Below are 7,326 nucleotides of genomic sequence, written 5' to 3'. Positions count from 1 at the left end.
AAACAGTCCTTTCTCTCCTTGACATCAACTATGCAGCCACGTTCCTCTCAGTGGGAAACAAACTGTAGTTAAGATGCAGATCTTTTTGAAAAAAAAAAAAAGAAAAAAGGTATGGGGCTGTGAGCATCTTCTCCTCAGAGTCAACTGTGCCCAGTCAGGCAGGGCAGCTGCTGGAGGGGCTCCTTTGACAGTAGTGGGAAGCTCCAAGAAGCCTTCCCAGAGACACCTGGATAGGGCTGGAAGGTGGGAGAGAGGCTCAAAAACACGTGCCCTGTTGCCTGTACAGGCTTGGGACTGGCCCAGGACAGGGGCCAGTTGTCAGGCACTACTCGTAAACTAGGGATGAGCTTTGCCCCAAGGGAAGTGGGCACCTGGGGCGCCCTCAGCCCATGGCTTCCTGACTTGGCCACTTCTGTTTCTCTTCATCTGCATTCTATCCCCAAGAGAGGCATGTCCCCAGAGTTAGGGGCAGAGGGAGGAAGCACAGACCACATCCCTGAAGCCTTCAGGCTCAACCCTCTTTGGGCGAGGTCCAGCCAGTCACCTCTTCCTGCACTGTTAGCCTTGTCCTGACCTCACTCTGACTCTGGTATCCTAAGGGACACTCTCTTCTTCCTCTCCTCTCCTTCCTTCTTTTCTTGACACAATGAGGTTTTTCATCCTGACTCTTTGCTCTGCTCTTGCTGTGCTCTCTCTTTCTTCAGATATAATCTCAGCATTTACTTTTCTATTTCTGCCCATCTGTCTCTCCTGAGTTGGGAGTCCTGTGGGTATTTAAGGCTGATCAAATAGCCCTCTGTTTGGATGCACTCCCCAGCAGTGATAGCCCAATACAAGGGCAGCAGGGAGCAGGCAGGCTGTCACTCCTGCTGAGTCATCTTCCTCCTTTCTCCTCCCCAGGCCCGGCTTTCTGGTGGCAAGGAAGCACCACCTTGGTGATACTCCAGTGTCACTCCACCTCTTCGTGGCCCCCTCCAGGAACCCCCTCCCCCGCCCCAGCCAAGACTCCATTAACCATCATCTGGGCTGTCCCCATCTTCTTGGTACCTGCCCCTGGGCCTTTGCCCTTCAAATGGGGACACCAAGGACGCAGCTTCCAGCCACAAGCCCAGCCCTTGTAGCACTGACATCCCCAAAATCTGGATCCTGGGGGCTTCCCTGCTCCCCCTCCCCAAGTCCTGTGCTGATCTGAGGAAACCTCTGAACCATGTCCCTTATAAGTCCATATGGCCATCAGAACCCCTTCAAACCTGAGGTCTCCAGCACTTGGGGCATTTTCAATGGCTGTCTTGGAGACCGTTCCCACTGTATTCTAACTTGCCCCGTAGTTTTCTTTTCCCCGATATCGGTGCTGCTCAAGGGAAGGACTCCGATTAATAGGTGTGAGTATGTTTTGGTTTTAAACTATAAATTCCCAAGTAGGCAAAGAACTTCTGGTTTCCAACTTTCTATCTGCCTGGTGAGAGGCAACAAATATTATTATTGACTCCCCTGGAGGATTTTTTGATGTTAACTTCCTCCCAGTAGCTGTGTTTACCCATGAGAGCAGAGACTAAAGGGTGTGTCTACCTGAGCCATCTGCCTGCATCCTGTATTTCTCTCTTCATTCTCAGCATGTCATTCTGCCCTTTCTCACTACCCAGGAAGGTACTTGAATGCAGAAACTTTGTCTCATTCATTTTTGTATCCCCTCTGCCCAGCAAACCTCCACAAATATTTCACAAAGCAATGAGCTTACAGATAGATGAATTCCTGAACAAATATCAGACGAGAGTGGCAATAGGGAAATGCAAAGGGAAGTGAGTGGTATGGTGTCCTGGCCAGGATGCCAGGATACCTGGCAGTTGGGTCTGTTGTACTCTGATTTACCTAGAAAGGTTTTAATGGACCTTCCCCACAAAACCCTTTTCTGCTGGCTCTCTACATGTGTGAGCATGATCCAACAGCAACACCACAGTTAGATGCTCCAGAGCCCTGCCTGAAGAGAAATCCTACATCCATCTCCTCTTGCTTAGTAGAGGAGCACTGAGCAATGTGGGGAGCCATTTATTTCCGTCCTTGGGATCACACTTCTTCCCCAGATGTCTGATTCTGGTTTTCATCTGCAGTGATGGCCTTCATCTTCTCCCAGGGCACTGGGCCCTGAGATAGCAGAGCTGGCCAGCGGGAGGACTATGTGAGGGCTTCTCTGGGTCCAAAGGGAGTTCCCCCACCCCCTGGGGTTGGAGGAAGGAAAAGTGGAGGTGCTCCTGCTAGGGTTTTGGGAGCAGCCTCACGGGGGCTCTTGTGGAGGGGGGCATGCCTTGGCACCCCCCTCTCCTGGCTGTCCTGTGCTGTACCCACAAGGCTTCAAGCAGCCTCCCCAGAGGAGGCAGCCCAATCTCCTCCACCTGGGAGCCATTTCTGAGTCTCCCTCACACCTGAGCTTCCCTGGACAGGAGACCTCGGCTAGAGTCTGAAGAGTGGGAAGACCTCAAGCCTGTCCCCTTCCCCTAGGCTAAAGTACTGGATGCTCAGCCTCCACCATTATGGGGGTGTTTCCCGGCCATTCAGCTGATCACTGTTAAGCTATCATTTCTCTCTGGAAAGGATGCCCAGACCCCATCCCTCTACTCCACCTTCCTGGGTTCCATTCTCTTGTTTCTGGGGCAATGCTTTTGGGAGGGTTGGAGGGAGACAGGATGAGGGGACAGGAGAAGAACACTTTGGGCTTTCTGTCCTCCTCCTGTCCTTCCTTAGCTGGCCCCCTTCACTCCCTGTCTCCTGCCTCTAACTGGAACGAGAAGAAAACAACTTGCACGTCCCAGGTCCACCCTGCCAACCTGACTGGTCCAGTAAGCTGTTTCTTCTGCATTTCAGCCCTGGTTCCTGATTACTTCCCCCAGGTCTCCACCATTCCACCCTCAGCTTCCTCCTCCTTGCCACCCAGTTCTTCTTGGCTTCCCATCACTTCCCCTCTCTTTCACCTCCTGTCCCTATCTCGCCAAAGGCTCTCTCCTGTCAGTGGTTCTACTTGATCTCTGTAACTTTTTCCTTCCCTCATTTTGCCCTCAAAATTTCTCACATTTTGTCCTCACAATTTCTCCTTTCCTCCTGTGTATTTGTCTCTTGATGACTCATTTTCCTTTCAGAGAAACTGAGGCTCAGATAGGTCGGGGTGATGGCCTACATGGGAGAGCAGGACTTAGTAGACAAGGCCTTGCATCCTTGCGGCCCTGCCTTCCTCCTTCCGTCTCGTCCCTCTTCCCTTTTGTCTTGGTCACCTGCCCAAAGGCTCCAGCTCTGCATCCAGCAGGGGAGCCCCTTGAGGAGCTCCAGAGTCCACCACTGCACACCCATCACCTTCACTCACTGCCTTGCTGTAGCAAACCTGCAGCCACCCTGTATATTGTATATGTATACTTATCTATTTGTATATAGATATATAATTTCAAGACCCTACTAAAGGAGGAAGCCTCACTGCTATGCAGCCTGACAGGTTATCAAGTGGGTCTCTTTGAATCCCTTTTCACTTCTAGGAGTGTTGGGAACCATGAGGTGACCCCTGCAGACCCCAGAGCTGCTGCCTTCCCCAGGTGTGCAGGAAGTTTGTAGGAGACAGGGACCCTTGGCTGCCCAAGCTGCCACCCCTCCCCCACCCGCCCAGTGGCAGTTGCGTCCGTTGGGGCTTCTGGGGCAGCCCACAGGGTTCTGAGCATGTGCTGTCAGTTGCTCTTTAGAGCACCCACTTCACTTCTCCCATGTAGTTCCTGAGTGCAGGACTCTCCTGAAGAAGGGGCTTCTAAAAGGCCAGCCCATGCATCTTGTTCAGACCAGGCTGCTCCATCCCCGCTAAGCCCAGCGATCCATTTGGGTGTCTTTCCGGGATCATTGTCTTTAGTGGCCGCCTGGGCCTCGGGGAAGGAAGGGCATGAGGATTGGCCCCAGCTGGGATGTCAGGGGCCCAGGAAAACTCCTGCCTCTACCAAGAAATTGTCCCCTCTTTTCAGAGGCTGCCTTGTCCTAGGTATCTGATGTCCCACCCTTGCAGTTTCCAAATCCAGATGTAGGTCTGGCTCCTATTAGGCTACCATTTCTTTGTGGGAAGACACTTATGAAATTGCAGCATTGCTAAGTCTCTTAATGTGAATTGTCAGAGCCCCTTCAGACCAGTGGCTGGGGCTGGGCATGAGAGGCAGGTGGTAAGAGCAAGAGGGGCAGCCCCTGTGCACTTGGGCAGGCTGGAAGGGTTGGAGAAAGGAGCTGAAAACCCCCCAGATTTATTTCCCAAATGGGCTTGAAGAGATCCCAGCCCTGAGGCGCCTCCCACTCAAGCCAGAGACGAGCTTTTCCCAAAATCCAAGTCCATGAGGCTGGGCCACAAGGCTCTCACTCAATGTGGGCTCCTGATGCTGAGGGGACGTCCTGACACCCCTGTGTTCTCTCCTGCAGAACCTCGTCGTGACATTTCTCAGAAGCCATGACATGTCCCTGCAGCTGGAGGCCTTTCAAGGGTGGCCCAGGAGGCCTCAAGGGCCTGGTGTGGCCTGCAAATGAAGGTAAGTAGGTGGCAGGGCTGAGTCTGTGCCTCAAAAGCCAACACTCCAGTTTCTTGACTGCTTCCCTTCTCCATTTCCTGAACCTGGATGGGTGCTGCCAGGGATGGTGGGAGGGATGAGACGGAGGACCCCATTCATTTGTTAGGAGATCCAGAGTTCAGCCTCTCCAGTGCCTTGGCTGCCCCCTTCCTCACTCCCAAGTGCTGCTCGTGCATATTTACTCATTGCTCCCTTTTCCTGAGACGGTACCTATTCTCCTTTAAGAAGTGTAAACCAGAGGAGCCTCTTCGGTGATAGCTCAAAGCATAGTCAGCTGCCCACTACTGAGCCTCCTCCCTTCCTGCAGCCTCTGCCCTCTCCAAGCTCACTCTGGCCTTTCTTATCCTGGGTACCCTCCTGTCCTTTGTCTCTATGTTTGCCTTTGATTGCAACTTCTCTCCTGTTGTCCCTTTGGAATGGCAGCATCATTCTGCAGCTTCTCGGTCAGCACGGGTTACAAGTTTGTGATGACAGCAATGCATGCTGTCCCCAGAGTGGCTGGATGGGCCTTGGACAATCACTCATGTACCCAAATGTGTTCTGCAGATAATCTTTCCTCTGTGTATACGAAGAGAGAACGTTTAGGGAACACTGTTCTCCTTCTCACCCATTCTCTCTGTTTGCCTGTCCGTCATCTGGGATGTCTTTCTCTGTGTGCCATTCTGCCTCTAATTATCCTCTTTTTCTTTGTTTACAGAGAACAGCTGTTCCCAAGGAAGGATCCAAAGGGTTCAAAGGCGAAGGGTGCCATCTGCTTCCCCACTGATTCAGAAGATAAAGAGGAGAAGTGTCCTGTTTCACCCATATTGCTGGTCCTGATTTTTCAATAGTGTCCCTACCCTGAAGCTCTTCCATTGGCCATCATGGAGTTAGCTAACAGCCCAGGGAACTGGTCTCTTTTCTTTTTCCCCTTACCACCTGGAACTCAACTGGAAAGGGCAATCAGATGGCTCTATAGCAGACACCACCACCTGGTCTTTGAAGTTTCTGTCCTACCAGTGCCACAGCTCCTTCTCCCACTTCTGAATTTCCTCCAAGAGAGACCATCCTCAGCAGCCTAGTATGTTATGCTAGTCCTGGAATGCTGTATTCTGGATGTGTACTCAAGGCCAAACTCCAATATTACCTTTTTTTTTTTTCCCTATTCAAGGCCAGGGCTAGGCTCTCTTCATTGTCTCCATTTCTCTTTCTCTAGAGCTCCTAGAGGGCAAGACACTGTTTCTCATATATTTCTGGATCCTTGGAGCTTAGCTCAGAGCTTGGCATACATGCCCAGCATGAACTTTTCTGAATAAAATAATTTCAAATGCTGTATACAAGATACTGTTTTTTTGTTTTGTTTTGTTTTTTTCTGAAATGAGAGCTGAAAACAAGCTTGGAGGCCATCCTGGTGTGCTCAGGGAGAAAAATGAGGGGGATGAGGGCCATGAGACAGGCATGCGTGTGTTCAGAAGGGGATTTAAGGACCACTGTGCCTACTGGGGCAGAGTTAAGACTCAGCACACACAAGGTTGATCTTGAGGGCACTTCGTGAATTTCAGATTCAGGGTCTATTATAGATCTTGAAGCAACCTATCATGAGTGGTAGTTGTTGCAAAAACACTGGAAAAAGACAAATTTCATCAGACTGTGATCAAAGAGGAATTTCACTCTCTGCCTAGGTAAGACTCTAGGAATTGTTATGGGAATAGAACTGAGATTTGAAATATTTATCCACCTACTGTCTCTATTCACCTTTATGCTATACTATTCTATTTCCATTTTGTTCAGAGAGATATATGGGCCAGGTTTCTAGTTACGGATTCAAAAGCTAATATCTTTTTTTTTCTTCTTTTTTTTTATTATACTTCAGGGTTTTAGGGTACATGTGCACAATGTGCAGGTTTGTTACATATGTATCCATGTGCCATGTTGATTTCCTGCACCCATTAACTCGTCATTTAGCATTAGATGTATCTCCTAATGCTGTCCCTCCCCCCTCCCCCCACCCCACAACAGTCCCCGGAGTGTGATGTTCCCCTTCCTGTGTCCATGAGTTCTCATTGTTCAATTCCCACCTATGAGTGAGAACATGCGGTGTTTGGTTTTTTGTCCTTGCGATAGTTTACTGAGAATGATGTTTTCCAGTTTCATCCATGTCCCTACAAAGGACACGAACTCATCATTTTTTATGGCTGCATAGTATTCCATGGTGTATATGTGCCACATTTTCTTAATCCAGTCTATCGTTGTTGGACATTTGGGTTGGTTCCAACTCTTTGCTATTGTGAATAGTGCTGCAATAAACATACGTGTGCATGTGTCTTTATAGCAGCATGATTTATACTCCTTTGGGTATATACCCAGTAATGGGATGGCTGGGTCAAATGGTATTTCTAGTTCTAGATCCCTGAGGAATCGCCACACTGACTTCCACAATGGTTGAACTAGTTTACAGTCCCACCAACAGTGTAAAAGTGTTCCTATTTCTCCACATCCTCTCCAGCACCTGTTGTTTCCTGATTTTTCAATGATGGCCATTCTAACTGGTGTGAGATGGTATCTCACTGTGGTTTTGATTTGCATTTCTCTGATGGCCAGTGATGATGAGCATTTCTTCATGTGTTTTTTGGCTGCATAAATGTCTTCTTTTGAGAAGTGTCTGTTCATGTCCTCTGCCCACTTTTTGATGGGGTTGTTTGTTTTTTTCTTATAAATTTGTTTGAGTTCATTGTAGATTCTGGATATTAGCCCTTTGTCAGATGAGTAG

The 7,326-nt window shown here is 49.5% G+C and overlaps 1 long non-coding RNA gene across 1 annotated transcript; it reads left to right on the top strand.

Moving 5' to 3' along the window:
- Positions 1-3,690: 3,690 nt before the first annotated feature.
- LOC116481952 (uncharacterized) lies at positions 3,691-5,896 on the top strand. Its single transcript, XR_004251676.2, has 3 exons — positions 3,691-4,006; positions 4,432-4,538; positions 5,275-5,896. It is a non-coding gene; the product is annotated as an uncharacterized LOC116481952 (long non-coding RNA).
- The last annotated feature ends 1,430 nt before the right edge of the window (positions 5,897-7,326 follow it).

This window comes from Hylobates moloch, unplaced genomic scaffold (genome assembly GCF_009828535.3).
Source record: "Hylobates moloch isolate HMO894 unplaced genomic scaffold, HMol_V3 SCAFFOLD_14, whole genome shotgun sequence".
Taxonomy (NCBI): Eukaryota; Metazoa; Chordata; class Mammalia; order Primates; family Hylobatidae; genus Hylobates; species Hylobates moloch.
Note: the sequence above shows the minus strand (reverse complement) of the source record. Positions and strands in the feature narration are given on the sequence as shown.